Genomic DNA, 18,203 nt, shown 5'->3' on the forward strand with positions numbered 1-18,203 from the left:
CCCCTGGCTTTCTGAGTCATTCCTTGGGTCTGAGTCGTTATAACCCCAAAGAGGCATTGATTGACAAAATGCAAATAATACCACCCCTGGGCTTGTCCTGACAGGCAACCAGCGTGCTAATTAATGCTTGTGTAAGATACTCTCCACATCCGGAAACACCAGCAAACTTCACAGAGAAGGGGTTAAAATTGCTCAACATCGGCATTCTTATTCTAGCCTAGAAGTACATGAGGTCTTAGACACCACAAACACCTCCCCTTGTGGTTTCAGCAAATACTGTGCTATGCTTTCTCCTTTGTTGCTCTAAGCTTATGGAATATCTGCTGTAAACACACTTCCTATTATATTGCTCTACGTGGTCTTTGGTGTCTTTAAAGAAGGTTTGGTTAGAACAAAGAGCCATCTTGTGATCAAAAGAATAAAAAGCTAAAATTACATACTGCGTATATAGTGTCCTAGGAACTTATGAAATGCAATAAAAATTTTTTTTAAAGATTTTATTTATTTATTCATGAGAGACACAGAGAGAGGCAGAGACACAGGCAGAGGGAGAAGTAGGCTCCCTGCAGGGACCCCCATATGGGACTCGACCCCAGGACCCCGGGGTCACGACCTGAGCCAAGGCGGACACTCAACTGCTGAGCCACCCAGGTGCCCTGCAATAGGAAAAATTGATGTTATCTACTCTGAGCATTGTTCTTTACTTTCTTCTTTACTGTCTTAAAGATAGTGAAAGTAGAAGCTCATTATGGAGATGATGTAGAAGGGAAGATTTTTTTTTTTTTTTTTAATTCTCCTAGTTTGGGGAGGGCCGTTAGATACGGTCTTAGGGTGGTGGTTTGTGATTAAGGAACTAGAGTAGAGTTACTTGGGATAATGAAATGAAACCAGAATTAGCTCGTCTTCAACTGATGTCAGGAAACAGTAGGTCTTTGGATATGAAAACCTCAGAGAATGGAAGGCTCTTCCTAATGCTAGCAGGATAAATGAAGAATAGTAGTTCTTCAAGTATGTTCCACAGAACTCTAGACCCATGAGGCACCTGCATAAAGAAGGTTTTGTACTCCAAAGTAAGCAGATGGGCTAAGTCTGCAGAGTGGTGTCTCTGCACCACAGCCGCCCTGTTAGGGAAGCCGGGCACCTTTGTCACACCCAGCATATCCCCAAGGCACTGAGGCCCTTGGAACCACGCCCTCCCCTTTTTATGTTTCATGTGACACTTTTTAATCCTGTACAACTAGTGCTTCATGACCAATTCTTGGTGAAATGCTGGTGAGGAAGGAAAATATAAGGGGAAGAATTTACACGGAAAGGGATCCGCAGAAGGTTCCTGATCAGTGAGGCCCCAAAAGGTAAGATCCTAACGTGAAGAGAGGTAGACAAGGGACACCATGCAGATGAGCGATGGGTTGGACTGACCAGGAGAGGGGATCAAAACTTAGAAAAGGAAGCCAGCACTTAGAATACTTAAATTATATGGCACACAGTGTACCCAGCTTTGTGAGGAGGAATTATTACTCTATTTACCATTAGGAAGAATAAGCAACTCACCCAAGACCACATACCAAGCAATTTAGAGCATGAAGGCTCAGGCAGGCCCGTCCAGCCAGACAGTCACGCAGAGCACGGCTGCCAGGGCTGTGGGCCACCGAGACCGGGACGGGATTGGTACGTGTGGAGCTGTGAGGTAGCGGTGACACGGCCTCCTGGGATCTGAAAACAGATATGACGGTTTTCAAAGCTGGAGTGCGCTTTCCTCTGCAGGCAGAAGCAGGCTGATACAGTGGGAGAAAAACAAAAAACAAAAAACCCACACTTCTGTTTCTTTCCTTCCTTCCATCTTGGGTCCCTTAGTTATCAAACTTCTGGAGAAACAGGCAGGAATCGGGCCTTTAAAACTTTCTCTTGGGGCCCCTGGGTGGCTCAGTGGTTGGGCGTCTGCCTTTAGCACAGGGTGTGACCCCGGGGTCCTGGGACCGAGTCCTGCATGGGGCTCCCTGCATGGAGCCTGCTTCTCCCTCTGCCTGTGTCTCTGCCCCTCTGTGTCTCTCATGAATAGATAACTAAATCTTTTTTAAAAAATAAAGAAAGAAAAATAAATAAAAGAAAACGTTCTCTTGCCAATTCAAAGCAGGCAGCATTTTCTCTCATAGGAGGTCCTCTCTTCTGATGTCCAGAGGAAAACAGGCTCCAATTTGTCTCCCCCAGAGGGGACAGGCCACAGGCACTCCACCTGGGCACCCACACGCGTCCCGTTCCTCTGGCTTCCTCGAAGCCCTGCTCTGTGAGCACTGCCGCTGTGTCCAGGAGGGACGTCTGACGGCCGTGACACTGAAGGATCATGCGAAAAGACAGGTGCTCTGGCCTAAAAATAAATGTTCTCTTTAAAGAGCTGCCATCGACTTTATCTAAACTAATACTAAAAAAAAAAAAACAAAATACACTACTACTAGATTCTCTAGGTGGTTGGAATTCAGGGAAAAGCTTCACATTTTCTTGGGTATATTGTTTACATGGGAGACGGCGTCTCAGAGAGCCCATCTTCGTACAGTGCGTGGATTGGAGGAGCTAGGCATTATAGGCAAGGTGTTCCTTCATCAGTAAGCCTTCACCTTATTTAATCTCCCCTGTTTAACAGTTTAAAACGAGATTACCCCAATATATCTGTTTTTACCTACGAACGACCTAACTCTGCTGCCCGGTAATGTATTATGAATGATATAAAGCACTCACAAAAAAAGGTTTTTAAAAAATATTTAAAGATACATTTATTTATGTTCACTATTTCCCCCATACCTCGATAAATCAAGGGATCGGCGCACCTCACTCTGTGATCACTGACCTTACAGTTTGCCTGTCATGAGAGAACTCATCTATTAAATGAGCTCAGAAAGCTTTCAAGTCTCTAAATAATCTCGTTAAAAACCTAAACAGCCCATTAATAACCTGATTGGTCTTAAGGCAATTGAACTATGCCCTCATAAAAAACCATTAAGCAAAAGAATGTAGGCCACTGGTTAGCTGGCTCGCAAGGAGTTACTTCTGTTTCCCCAAATGCTTTTGGTTCACTGCCCACTGGATTTTAAGGGAACAGCTAAATATCGTCTCCTCGGTAATGTTATTCTCCCTCAAGTGCGTGTAATCTTGCAGAGCTGTTTCTCCAGAAAAGAACAAGGTTATGTGAAGGGGAGAGAACATCTCTCCCTCCAGGGCAGTTGTGCAATGCAGGGTCAAGGGCTCTGTCTACAGAACTCAAAACCAGATCTTCAGGGAGTGCTAGGAGAAGAGAAGGAGCTGAACAGAGTGATCGTGCCCCTGCTTGGGCACGGCAATTACTTGAGTTTTCAGATGAAGAGTGCTGTCGGAGGCCCAACAGAGTATTTGGCACAACCAATAAAAAAATTTTAAAAAGACAAAAAGGTACCAGAGCGGGTGTGGAATATTTGCTGGGTACGGAACAGCACTAACTAATGCCCTCACACGCTCTCTCCATCTAGATGCCCCATGCACAAAATTCTCCTACTTAGAAGGAGAGTATTGGTCGTTCACCTCACTCTTCCTTTAAAGGTATGTTCATGTCTCTTTCCATTTAAAAAAAGTGTATATTTGCTTTTTAAAAGACTCCTTGGCAGAAAAACCGACCAAACCACTATTAACGTCTTAGTGTGACCTTGGGGATAGGTCTCATGACTGATAAAAGCGCTAAGAGGATTGACAATTTGGTGATCCGTGACTCTGTAAAGAAGGAAGATGCAAAGGGAAAGGGCTTGGAAGGGCTACGGATCTCCAAGGGGGAGACACTTGGGGAAAATGGAGAATAGGAGGATCTCGGAAGGGCAAACAGCATCGTTCAGACTCTGGTTTAGAAACCATTCTAACGGCAGCCACTCGAAATTTGGGTTCTTTGCTGGGCTAGTTCAGCGACCACTGAAATGAGGAAGTAAGCCCAATGCTTTTGTAAGCCTCGGAGTCCATAGAAGTTATGGAAATTCCTGGTGGGCTCACAAGAGACTCTACACGGAGGCAAGGAAAGGCAGGGAGATTCCACCAGTGAGTCAGACCAAAGGGCCAAGGAAGGCCTACAAAAGCTTTTCTCAGACAAAACGAATCACTGAGAAATTTGGGAGAATGAAATCAAGTTAACAGATTTGGGAGAAATGGGTGTATTTCCTACAGGACCCGGGAAAGAACATTAAACAACAAACCTTTGGACTTAAAGACTGAGCGAGAAGGTTGCTTGGGTGGAAGAGAGACAACAGAGCGCCAGGCGCCGGCCCCGGAGGCTGGTGACAGTGTTGGGGGAGGCCCTGTGGGCAGTGGGTACCAGGAAAGCCCCCAGCATACCTGGAGGGGCTCCGGGGAGCTGAAGGCAAGTCCATAGTCTGTGAGGGGAGGTGACTAGTGAGGCTGAGCCTCTGTAAGGCCTAATCCTCGACGCAATGGGCCTGGCGATGACCTTGCCCGAGGCTCTCTAACTCCACAGCCCCAAGGACGTGGAGATGAACTGCATCAGGAGGGAGCACATTGATGGGAGATGACTAATATATGGACGAGAATTTCTCGTAAGCTTTTTCTTATTGAACACATCTGTGATAGAGGCTCTGGCATCGCATTTTATACGACACAAACTCTGTAAAAACTCTGAAGTGACTATTAAGTGCGTGATGTCAGGTCTAATGTGGGCCTAAATAACACCGGACGCCACAGACGGTAATTTAGAAGGTTCTAATCACATCTTGACAACAAAAACATTAGAGTCTATATAATAATGTCAAAGCATCTGAATGAAAAGAGAAAAGCACAAGCAATATTTTTTTTTTCTGCAAAAGCCAAACATCTGGATATTTTGGAAGACTGAACAGATATTTCATAAAACCACAGTTTTTAAAGTTAAAGTGTTCTGTGATCTGCTTGGATCTAATTATTTTCCATGGTTTTGCGTGAATATGGAAAAGAGTATTGGTTCAATAACTAATAACTGAATATAATAATGATAATTCATAGGTAGTGGTGGTTGAGCTTCAAAATTCCTATCCGATGTATGTATTTTTAGCGCCTGTGTTTTACACGTAGTGAACCTTTCACACATCGTTAGCTCAGCTGCGGAGGGCAGGGTCCTTCAGAACTCACCACTATGGTCAGCTGATGAACCCGCGTTGGCCTTGTGGTCACTCATATCTTTTAAATTAGATTTAAATAAGAATTTTGTTCTTCATTAACCATCATTTCTCTTACATGTTTTTATCTTATAACACCCTGTTCTACCGTAGCCGAAGTACCTGCTGGCTTGTCACCTTCCCGACTAGGCTGTAATTCCTCCGCTGCTTACACGGGGTGGCCGGTTCCTGGCTGTGCTGGGACACAGCAGGTGCTCAACTAATATTTATTAAACTAAACAAGAGCCAAAACCCATGTAAAATTAAGACTTCAGCTAGCGTTCAGAGAGCACGGCAGATCATTTGCACCTTAGCTAATTTCCATACTTAGGCCAAGGTAGGCCTGCAACTTTGATTTCATCAGGTTGCTCAGTATTCACGTCAACTTGGATGCAGTTTTATTACTTTAATTTGTTAGTTCAGTGTGTTCACCATGACTTTCCTTTTGGTTTTCCCTTTTGCTGATCCCTCGCCAGCGTTTCTACGCTTCCTTCTCACTCCCCGCTTGGTCACTGCCTCTGGACAAATTCAGGCAGTCATTTGTTAGATTTAAGATAGAAGTTAGAGACACAGGAAGAAAAAACAAACAGAAACCTTGGGCATCACGTTTTTGCTTTTAGTTTTATTTCCCAAATCACTGTAAAAACAACTTGGAGCTATTTTCTTTCCTTTTCCCTTTTTAGCACGTTGTACACCCTGGACAGGCAGCTATGGTTTCTTAATGATTCTACATGATTTTTAATGCCTGGCCTTTAAATATTCAAAACAGTTTGTTAAGTCCATAATTAAATTTTAACTTGTTTTTCAAAGTCTGTGTCTCTGCAGAACCACTGAGAAACACGAAAGACAAATGTTGGCACTTGTTTTTGTAGCATAATCAGAATCCATTTCCTAGGGGGAAGAAATGTTTCTGTGGCTTGCACTTGTATGCACAGTGACCCACCTCCCTGCAGACCCAGGCTGGAGTACACTACAGGCCACGCAGGGCACAAATGCAACCTTTAAATGCTACCAATTCCCCAATAGAGGGCAAGGTCAGGAGCGAAGCCCATAGCTATCCTCCAGTGTGGATCTCCAACTCTACCTCTAGCCTCTTGCTAACCTGCAGCTTAAATAATTTTTTGAAATTGTAAATTTTGGATGAAATTTTTTTTAAATCAATTTCAGCTGCACAAGAATAGAGATGGGAGCATAATAAGCCCTCCCACCTCCCCAACTCATTAATCAAATATTAATTCTGATATGTTCTCTTCTAAATTTTGTTTAAAGATTTTATTTATTTATTCATGAGAGACACAGAGAGAGAGGCAGAGACACAGGCAGAGGGAGAAGCGGGCTCCATGCAGGGAGCCCGATGCGGGACTGGATCCCGAGACTCCAAGATCACTCCCTGGGCCGAAGGCAGATGCTCAACTGCTGAGCCACCCACCCTGCTGGGGATCCCCCAAATATGTTCTCTTCTAAAGGATCTCAGTCCATGATTTCTAGAACATGCCAGGTCAAAATGTTACACACATCAAAGTCAAATGATATACAAAATATTCGTCTAGTGTTTTTCCTGAAGCATAGTCTAAGCTGGCTTCCAAATAGACTGTAGAATTGATTAATCTTATTTATTAAACTTTCTGGCCTATCCCTCAGCTTTCTAATTCCCTGGGGAATCTACACTTGCAGACATACTTCAACACCTAAGTATGAACTAGACTTGATCATGTCTACCCAAGTCTTGGCCCTCACTGTTTCCATGCTGCAAGAATCACGCTACTTAAATGGAATTTGGTTGTTTCAAATGTATTTAGTTCAGTGTTTGTTTTGTTTATTAGTTTGTTTTAGGGCTTTGCTCTCCCTATTTTGCCTCACATGGATATTTTGCCCAAATTTCCCTACTTTATCTTCCTTCTTCACTCCCCACCTTGCTACTGCCTCTCAACAAACCCATTTCCAGATCTAAGTATTAAGGCTGTACCTACACGGGCAAAGTGGGGAGCTAAGGCAACTCTGGAGAAGAGGTCAGCACAAAATAGCAACCTCCTGATCCAGGGGAAGGCAGGTGGAGCTCTGTAAGGGCTGAGTCTCTCCACCCTGATGCAAACTGATATGAGATAATTTCTATATCTTTCCATCCACTCTCAAAAAGCACATGTATTTTTACTACATTTAACCAGCACATTTAGATGGCTCTTGTGTGCTAAGTATAAGCATAGAGCGCTGGGGCCAAGGAAGGTCAAAGACGTGCAAGGGAAGGGAAGAACTATTTTTTTTTTAATTTTTATTTATTTATGATAGTCACACACACAGAGAGAGAGGCAGAGACATAGGCAGAGGGAGAAGCAGGCTCCATGCACCGGGAGCCCGACGTGGGATTCGATCCCAGGTCTCCAGGATCGCGCCCTGGGCCAAAGGCAGGCGCTAAACCGCTGCACCACCCAGGGATCCTTTTTTTTTTTTTTTTTTTTTTTTTTTTTGGGAAGAACTATTATGAAAGAACTAGATCTGGGCTGTGGTCTTTATATTCACTCTCTTTTGTAATACCTAACACAGGACAGATCACCTCTGAGAGATGCAGAAAGAGAGACTTGGAGAAGTTAATGAACTGGCCTGTGCTTTCACAGTCAGTGGGTAAAAGAACCAGCATCTGAAAGCAGCCGGCCTGATCCCACAGCCCATCATCTTTCTACTTGCTGCCCTCTGCCTTCACACCAAATGCGTCTACCCTGAAGATGTTTTAAAAACCATAAGGAGAGGCAAGATTTACACAGATCGGAAAAGCAAAAAAATAAAAATAAATTGAAAAAGAACACGAGATGGAAAAAAAAAAAAAAGAACACGAGATAGGATTCAACAAAATCCAACAAGGAAGGTGGTCAAAAACCACAATGTGTGGTCGTGAACAAAAAGTAAAGATGGGAGGGACAGTCTGTGTGGAAAGGAGGTTGGCCTTGATGTCCACCCCATTAAGTTCAGGAATTATCACCTTTTCCTGTGCTGATGTGAACTTTGGATTCTTTGGGTGACTGTTCCTTGCTCTACCATGGCGTCTGAATTCAAGGCAGAGCCCTGGAATCCATTTGTACTGTTGACTCTTCTCATTCTTTAGCCCCCTACTCACCTACCTTCACCGAACCCCTTCCCTAAAATACCGGTGAGGCCAGTAATCTTTCAGAAATAACAAGAAAGCGGGATTTACAATTATTTTGATAATGTCTGTGCAAACAGCCATAAATTCTATACTTTACATCATGCAAAGGGCTGCAGTGTTGACAGTAAGAAAGGGTCAAACCAAATATTTGCATCTGGGGCCTCACCTGTTAGACCGGCAGTGAAGAGTCCAAAGTACAGCCCCAAGGCACCCACCGAAGCCCAGCAGTGCACTTGCGACTATTTTCCTGAAAGTTCCTGCTAGCCAACCCTTGCGGGCCCACTGCCGGCTCCTTTGAAATGGGGATCTCACCTCTCCCCATTCACTTACCGAAAATATGTCCATTATAGGATCAGATAAAGTCATTTGTATACTTATTTGAAATTCTTAGCAGCCCTGCCTGCTTTGGACCAGGAAGACAGTCATTTAAAGCTACAGTCTGATAAAAGAAGAAAAAAAAAGAATCACTGGGGAACTGTCTCCTCACCCTCGACACCTCCTGTCTCCTTCCTAAGGTTTGACCTGAAATCCTGGTGTGCAGCAGTGAAGGGGAAAATATCTATTCATGTTACTGGGAACCCCTAACACTGTCTTCCTTTTGCTCCTCAGATCATAGGAAATCAAGAATTTTTTGAGGAAGCAATTTCATGTTGGTTTTGGTGGATTGAAACAAATTCAGGCCACCAGATAAAAGAAAGAAGAGGAATGGAAATAAGATCACCCTGCCCCACCTCAAGCCTGGAGACCTTACTGTCTCGAAGCAGCATTTTTTTAAATATAAACTTAGCATAAATAATTACCAGGAAGAAGTGAACCCATATTTCTTACAATAAAGAATATTCTAACTAACGAGCTCCAACTACGCTGAAGTCTCATGTCACGCCCTCATGGACAGTGGGTATCATACAAGGCACTTCCCAGAGCCCCCTTGTGCCATACTGATAGACAGAAGCACTGTACAGACAGCAACCAACCTGTACAGTCAGGATTTTCTGGATATTCTTGATGTAAATATATTGTCCCACTGCTGGAATAGAAAAACGTGTGTCTCAAAAAAAAAAAAAAAAAAAGAAAGAAAGAAAAAAAGAAAAACGTGTGTCTCTACGTCCATCTGCATTAAGCTCAAGCGTGTGTGTTCTCTGTTATAGGACGACTCTGTCCTCATTGAATACGGTCTAACAAAGCAGGGGCATCGGTCATATTCAAAATCTTTCTGCGTAACATATTCATCACATCTTGTTAATTATAGACTAAATAGAGTCTGAGCCCAGTTTTGAGGGCTAATAACAGGGGAAATATTATTTACTAACCTGATTTTACTTCTCGATGAACAGATATACCAACGTTCTGGGTTCAGAAATGATTTTTCCTATTATTTTGGTTCTTCCATGAGCAGCCCCAGAATAATACAAGCTGAAATACAATCCTATTCCTTGGATGCTGGCTTTGCTGTTTTTCTCAAAGAACCAAGGCCTCTTGTGGTCCTCAAGCGTATCCACACAGCCACCTGCTGATGGGCTAGTAGTTTTGGTGTGAAAGCATCAGGGTGGGGGCTCAGCTGTGGAACCCAGAAAGCTGGAGGATGGCCACCGAACACTCAGCATGTAAGAATAATGGAACTGCCTTAGCTCAGAAAAAAAAAAAAAAAAAATCCTAAATTACATTTTCCTGATGCATCCAGCAGAGTAGATGCAAGCCCCCGAAGCCTGGAGTCGTCCACAGGGTGCTGCCCCAGTCATGCCCTAGTGGATGCTCTGGGAGGTTCCATAAACCCCAGAGAATATGCTCATGTGTGGAAATGTTGCCAGAGAATTGTGGTGGGTGTATATTGTGGTTTGAGTTCCTTTATGACTAAATGGTTTATTTACCTCTTTCTTTCTTTCTTCTTTCTTTCTTTCTTTCTTTCTTTCTTTCTTTCTTTCTTTCTTTCTTTCTCTCTCTCTTTCTTTGGGTCTGAGTGGCTATGAACCATCACCGTGAGGACAGTTTGCTGGGTTTGGGTTTGTTTTTAACGAGTGCACCAGTCCTTTTCGAGATGCAGCTGCCACAGAAAAGGAAGAAAGAAACCATGAGGTGAGTGGGGGAGGAGAGAGGGGAGCACCAGGAGAGAGAATGCACCAAGTCTGACCACTTGCGAATCTAGGCCTTCTGCCCGGTGGGGGGAATCACCGGCCAATAATAAAAGTGTGGTGGAGTCTAGGTCCTTTATTTAGCTTGGCTCCTTCCAAGGACAGCCGAGCGGGATGCAGGGGGGTGACTGCTACAGCACCCACCCGTGCCACCCCCCCCGCCGGGGCGCAACCGTGTGGCCTTGGGGAGCAATGAATGCCAAGGTGTGTCAGGCCCGCCCGCTGACCGGCCTGGTGCTTGCAACAACTAATGGCTCCTCGTTTTCATGCTGAAAATATGCGCCCCTTGGAACCTCTTGTCTCCTGGTCAGATGTGCGTGATGTGATCTACACTGTGGAATGCAGCCCGGGCATGTGCTTGCAAGCGCTCGGATCCAAGAATCAGGTTTCTATTATATACATGGTCTGCATTGCCTTCTGCAGTGACCTCCGTGCATTTTTTTTTTCTTCATTTAAATGTGGGCTTATTTTTAAATGATCCGTGTTCCATCAATCCCTTAGCCCCAAATGTCTGGCTGATAGGTAAGTGTGCTACAGTTATCAAAACGTCCCAGAGACGGATTTCACAAGCTCCTTTTTCCCTCCTCTGGTCCTATACCTGGGAAGTGCTGTGGTGTGGGTAACAGAGAGGTGGGGGTACAGCTGCCCTGGGCTGGCTCTCTGGGCTGGCACCTCTGCTGCGTGGTGCGTGAGTAGACGTGGCCGGGATTGCAGGCTTCTCAAAGAGACACCACGGGTCCCATGGACACAGCATTAATACATTTGCCAAACTATTTACATATTATTGTTTACTTCCTCGTGAAGCTGGCTGTGTTCACTGAAGCTTATCTCGCAGGCACGTAGGGCGTGAGGAACATGCTTCACGTTTCTGGAAGGTAGAAAGCCTAAGGATCTTAGTTTTAGGCCTTCCTTCTCCACTAGCCCTCTAGTAGGCTTTCGTGACTTATTTAATTTTTCTGGGGCTTGGTTTAGGAACCCTTCTTTGGATCCAGAGAAGTTTTTGGGTGTTTGTTTTTCCCTGTAGGATCTCCCTGAGTCTTTGCTATGCTAATGAGGGCTATGAGTTCCAGGAGTGTGCAGTGAATCCCAAGCTGACAGGACTATTGAACACTTTTTCCCCTCAAAAAAGTGCTCACATCCTGGACTTTATTGCAAGTGTTCCATAGAATATAGTTGGGGGGATGCCTGAGTGGCTCAGTGGTTGAGCATCTGCCTTCAGCCCAGGACGTGACCCTGGGGTCCTGGGATCGAGTCCCACGTCGGGCTCCCTGCATGGAGCCTGCTTCTCCCTCTGCCTGTCTCTGCCTCTCTCTCTCTCTCTCATTCTGTCTTTCATGAATAAATAAATACAATCTTAAATATATATATATATAGTTGGAAAAAGCCATGGAACTAGAAGTGCTCTTCTTGCTTTGACATACTATGAATCTATAAAGACAACGCAGAATTACACACATTTAATGGATATATAGAGAGGTCGTTTATGATCCTGTTGTCTCAATCAAGGCTTTATGTCCCAGGTAACAGTCCTCACTGCTTTTGGTTACTTGTCCCTCGCCACGGTATGGGTGGCAGGCAGCGTCCTGAGATGGCCCCCAAGATTCCTGCTCCCCGATGTAAATACGCACCACAATACCCTTTCTTTGAGTGTGAGCAGAACTTGTGAATATGATGGGATATCATTTCCATGATTATATTCCTTTATACAACAAAAAGGGGTCTTGTGAATGTAACTAAAGTCTCCCGTCAATTGGCTGGGAATTAATCCAAGGAGAGTTACCCTGCGTGGATCTGACCCAATTAAATGAGTCCTTAAAAGAAGTCAGAGATTTGAAGCCAGAGACACTCTCCTCTTGGCCTTGAAGGAGCAAACTGCCATGTGTAGACGGCACCACAGGGCAGAGAATGTCAAGAAGGCTCGGCCTGCGGGGAATGACCCCAGCAAGAGAGCAGGGAGCTTACTCCTACGACCGTACGCAACTCAATTCTGCCAGCGACCAGGCCGTGAGCTTGGAAGAGAAGCCTGATGAAAGCCTAGGCCTGGCCAGCATCTTGTGGAGGAAGCCCTGAGCAGAGGGTCCAGCTACCCTGTGCCCATACCTCCGATCTGTAGAAACTGAGCCAACAAATGATGTTATTTTAAGCCACTAAATCCATGTAATTTGTTACACAGCAATAACAAACGCACACTTGCATGTGCATGATGGAGCCATGTGGGTCCTCAGAATTAAACTGGAAAGGCTTTTCACTTTCTGCCCTCTAAACTTTAGTTAAAAAAAAAAAAAAAAAAAACAGAAGTGGCTGGTCTTGGTACTGAGTGAATCGATCTCAGCAACCATCTTCCTTGGGGAATTCTTTTCCAAAAGTCCACGTCTTTCAGAGGACATCTGATCAGTATTAAAAAGTCCCTTAGTCTTTTGTCTGGTTTTGGTTTTGTTTTAAGATGGCAAAGATCAACCTAACATACAAGTACTCAAGAGAAAGTAATTAACATTTTTGCCAGCAAATCCCTTTTTTAAATCAACCAGTTGTCTAAACAGATACACCAATAGTTCTAGACTGATTCCTCTATAAAATTTTTTGTTCTTCATGGAATAGATAACTATTTATTTATTTATTTATTTATTTATTAAGATTTTATTTATTCATGAGAGAGACAGAGACAGAGACACAGGCAGAAGGAGAAGTGGGCTCCATGCAGGGACCCCGACAGGGGATTCAATCCCGGGTCTCTAGGATCAGGCCCTGGGCTGAAGGCAGCACTAAACCGCTGAGCCACCCAGGCTGCCCAATAGGTAACTTTTTAAAGAAAACAATGCTATTCTAAGAATAGTCTCTATCATGGGATTTTTTTTTTTTTTTTGGAGATTTTCCATATCTTTATATGTGTACTGATAATGTATGTATAAGGCCTGGCCTCTGGGTCTCACCAACATTGAGTATATTGATTATATTTTTAGTAGCTTCTTCCCTGAGAATTGAACAAATCATCATCAAAACCAAGCTAATAAAGGAAGGATTTTTTTTTTCCAGATGAGGAGTTAAAGGGCAAATATTATTTATCTGATAATATATACTATTTCTCCCTAGGAATATGAGAAGACAGGATTCCCATAGTACTCCTGAAGAGTTGGAAAGTTTCCTGGTAAAGCTGAACTTGTTTCTCATCCTTATACGAAAGCCCACTCACATGCCCGATGTCTAGCCTACCACCTTCCCCACATTAAAGTGGCTCAGTTTCTATTTGTTACATCCAGTAAGTTGAACCATCTCCTCTGCCTCATTAGTAGTACTCCCTGACCCGACCAAACTTCCTCTCATTTCAGAACGACCCAAGGTGAGGAAGGGTAAACAATGAGAATGACAATTAAGAACTGGTGATTTCCAGAAGCAAAACAGAAGCCCCATTTGCTTTACTTCATGTCGTAATTTCCCAGATCTGTTCCTCTTGGCCAATGTTGAGCCAGGCATTTTCTCCCTTGAAGGCTGAGCAACTTCTTACAAAACCACACTCTGTGGGTTTTCCCAGGTGCTGTTATTTCCTGAGCAGTACATGATAACAGTCCCTTACTTTTCACAGACTGAAAGTTTACAAAAAGTCTTGTCTCAGCTCATTTGATCCTCACAATAGTTCCATAGGGGTCAAGCCAAGTGTCATTATTTCCCACTTCTAAATAACAGAAATGTCTGTTTTCTGGAATTATGTGACTGGTCTAACTATGGTGAGCTGTGATGCTGAGTTTGGAATCCACATCTTTTGGATGTAAGTCAGTCTTTCCCCAGGATTCCTATCCTCCTACAAAAATGTCAGTGAATGGATGGAAATAAATATTCAATAGGCAATGGCTTCCTACTGTTCCCTGGTCTTACCCACCCAAGTCCTCTGCCCCACTTGTAAAGGGCACCTGTGACCATGGCTAACACCATCGAGTACAAGTTCCCAAGCATAAATCTGGATCTTGCCTACCTCTAAGTCTGACCCTTTATCTTCCAGGAATGCTCCATTTCTTATAGTCCGTTCCTCATACTTTCTTTCTGCCTAGACTTGCTCTGACTGCATTTTTCTGTCTGAGTATCTTGTATTTGTCCTTGAGGACTCTGCTCAGACTTTGCCCAGGCTGGCCAAGCTAGTCCCCCATCTGTGTCCAGTCTAGTCTTCTATTTATCACATTATTAAAATTTCTGCTAATACATATGCACCTCTCTAGGATATGGGTCTGTTGATGTGTCTGATTTATCTTCTGTCCTCTGTATTTACCCCAGTGCTAGGAATTTCATCCCTAAATGTTTGTGGAATTAGGATTTTTTTTTTTTAAGGAGTGATTTTATCGGCTAGGAAATAAAAAGCCAAACACAGTGAGCCTCCAGAGGTGTAGCTTCTCTACCTAAACTGGTTCTGAGGGAACTGAGAGTCTAAGAATGGACTGAATTGCTATACATTAGGCTGGAGATGGGCGTGGAGAAAAGAGGGGGGAAATGCCCATAAGCTTTGGAAAGTTCTGCTGAGGATCCTGAGGATTTCAGGTCACATGCTTAGGCACTTGGGTGGCCATGAAGTTACCCTCTTTGAACTCTCCCTTCCAGAGCACCTGCAGCAGGGAACATAGCTGTCTGACAGCCTCAAACTGACATAACTTTGGATCCACTGCAGCATTAGAGTTAGGTCTCCTTCCCATCGGCTGCTCCCAGACAAGGAGAACACAGTGGGGGTAGGAAACCTGGGCCATTTCTGCCTGGTCAGGTCTCCTCTGATAGGATGTGAGCTCAGGGAGCTCAGGGATCCCTACTGGCATAGCTGAGGCTTTCTCAGAACTGGACTGTGGTCTGCAGCTGCTTCCAACCAGATCATCTCTTCTCTCCTGAAGCTTGCTCTTGCCTACTCATACTCCCCACCCCTTTTTCTCCTTCACAAGCATTTCCCCCAATTACTCTCTTGCCCAGGTAATCTTTTCTTGACATCTGCTCTTCAGAAGACTTGGACTTCTAAACTAAGAGAGTTAGTACTCTAAGTACTCAAGATTTAGGTCCAAAAGTCAAATTTTAGACTTGCTACTCTAAATGCATAAACTCTGCTTACAATTTAACAACGCCCTTAGTCTAAAGCTATGTAGTAGTTTCGAATCTGAGCTAAAAATACCATAAAACAGGACAAATGGGTTCTGCTTCTGTATATCTGATATACACAGAGGCAAAATAGACAGTAAAAGTAGCCCACGTTGGCCTATAAGTAGTATGAAAAATATCATGGTTCACTTGACTCATGGGACAACAGGAGTGTGATCAAGTCATCGAGGTACCAGAGGGGTTGAAGAGCATGGACCAGGTGTCCAACAGTTACAGAGTATAAACAGCCCAGCTGTCCCCAACACTAACCAGCTGAGGAAAGCCCCAGGAAGAGGATATTGCAAGAAGTCAATTGTGTATCAACTGCTATAATAGGGTGACCTTTCGGTCTTTTTTTTTTTTTTTTTAATTTGTATGGCATTTCCAATCATTTTATACTTTTGTTGTGGCTATGGATACTCATGACAGGAAAAGTGTATGAGAATTGTGCAGATCTGGAAGTATTTCATCGTATGGAGAAGTCATTCAGACACCAAACAGCAGAGTTACCCTTAAAGAAATCCTTCAAGTAGGGTCTCCAAGCACCATGAGAACACAGCCTCTGGTTCTTCAAAAAGGCAGCAACCAGTCACCCAAACATGCTATGCTGTGTTTCAACTCTTTTCAGGATCTTTTAAGCTACAATTAAATTAAGCTATTGCCCGACCCTTAAGGATGTGGGCAAGTCCATGAAGTAACAACAGTTCTACACATTGATACTTCAGTAACTCAGTCTGACTGGTTTTCTTATCTTCTTTATTTTTCTGAGCTTTGTCTTAATGTGATCTACAGTTTTGCCTTTCTTCAAAATGACATAAGTTAAAAAAAAAAAAAAAGAAAGTAAGTGAACTTTTCAATAAATCCAAAGAAAAAACAAGGTATATGTCAGCCATGATGAAATCGTAGGTGATTAGAGCTTCTTCTTAATTAATGCAGTATCTCTCACATTTGTTGAACTCATTGAAAAACATAAAATAATGTAAATTATGGTCCCTCCCACACCTGTGCTAGAGATTCTAATACAACCTCCCAAAAAGAGTCGGCTCCCAACCTCTGTGAAACCTAGGAGTCAACATTTTCCAGAACTTGTTTTTTCCTACTGTTTAATATTATAGAAATAATACCTTTCATTTCCTTTTCCAAATATAAAATTATACAATGATATGGAGAATGGTTTTCCAAACCACAAATATCCTAATAAATATCCTGATATATCCTACCCCATCTCTGAATATCAGGATAGGTCTCACAAACATCACTGAGAATTATTGATCTAGTCTAACACTTTTACTTTGCAGAAAACCTGAGGTTGTAGATTAAATAATTTGTCCAAGTTTGCAAAATTAATAAAGACTGAAATGTATTAATGTAATATAAATTTATTTAATCAATTTGAAGAGTATAACCCCCTATTGTTGAGAGGCAGTGAATATAACCACCAAAACACAATTACTACTCCAAAATGATAAACTCTGATGCTATGTTTCCTATATTATAATTTGATTTTATCTACCAAGTTCCCACCATCTCTCTTCTAGGCAGCCTTTCCAGGTGAACACAGTGCACAGCAAAACACAATTCCTGCCCTCCGGAAGCTCACTGTCCAACAAGCACAACAGACAGGTGAATCAGTGACTTCGATTTATGATGCAGGTTTGATGACGAGAGCAGAGCAGGATTGAAGCACAGAAGAGAACAAGTGAATCAAGTCAAGGCTCGTGGGGACGCCTGAGTGGCTCAGTGGTTGAGCGTCTGCCTTTGGCTCAGGGCATGATCCTGGAGTCCTAGGATCGAGTCCCACGTCGGGCTCCCTGCATGGAGCCTGCTTCTCCCTCTGCCTGTGTCTCTGCCTCTCTCTCTCTCTATCCCTCTGTGTGTGTGTCTCATGAATAAATAAATAAAATCTTTAAAAAAAAAAAAAGACTCGTGGTCAGGAAGGCTTCCTGGAGCACTCCTCTGGCCACCACACAACGAGACACCCCCAAAGACAGAGCCTGTACCTGGTTATCGCCCTGACTCCACACCACCTACTACCACCACTGGCTTATCAGCCCTTCGTATCACTTGCACCTTCGCACAACCGTTTCCTACATGATTCTTTAGCCAAATAGTTTCTACAACTTTGCAAACACATGATTGAACTCGTTATTGTTTTTTTTTTTTCTTTCTTGAAATTTGAGTTAAATTTACCCAACCATATAATACCAAAGGGGGAAAAAAATCTCACTTTTACATCTTTCTATCCAAAAGGCAATCTCTTTTACCACCTCTTTTTGTTGTTTCACTCACGAGAACTTGGATACTTGAGTGTTTGTGTAAATGAAAACAAAAATAGAATTCTGTTTGTATGAATCTTACAATAAAACAAAATAAACCCACCAATTAAAAATCTTCAGATCAGATGGATGGCCTGCATTATTTCAACCACAATATAGGGCAAGACTCAAAAAGTTTCAGGGCCATCTTACAAGACCTGTAAGTTGGTGACCCTCAACTGCTTCTTTCCTCCTCCCTTTTCTATTGGCTTCAGTGCTGGCCTGGACAAGCACTGTGATAGCATAGCCTCTTATTCAGAGCTCCAGAATTGTGCCACCCACAGTCCAATGGCTGGAGGCCAGAGCACTGCCAGTCACACAGACATGAGTCAGGCTGTGACATGCAAGAATTCCCACTCAG

The 18,203-nt window shown here is 43.4% G+C and overlaps 1 long non-coding RNA gene across 2 annotated transcripts; it reads left to right on the forward strand.

Moving 5' to 3' along the window:
* Nucleotides 1-1,160: 1,160 nt before the first annotated feature.
* Nucleotides 1,161-17,922, forward strand: LOC102154832. Of its 2 annotated transcripts, XR_005368170.1 has the most exons (6): nt 1,161-1,352; nt 3,498-3,567; nt 7,698-9,899; nt 10,282-10,368; nt 13,515-13,680; nt 17,066-17,922. It is a non-coding gene; the product is annotated as an uncharacterized LOC102154832 (long non-coding RNA). The 2 variants fall into 2 exon arrangements; XR_005368171.1 differs by lacking the exon at nt 10,282-10,368 and having other exon boundaries at nt 1,162-1,352.
* Nucleotides 17,923-18,203: the final 281 nt, after the last annotated feature.

This window comes from Canis lupus, chromosome 12, assembly GCF_011100685.1.
Source record: "Canis lupus familiaris isolate Mischka breed German Shepherd chromosome 12, alternate assembly UU_Cfam_GSD_1.0, whole genome shotgun sequence".
Lineage (NCBI taxonomy): Eukaryota > Metazoa > Chordata > Mammalia > Carnivora > Canidae > Canis > Canis lupus.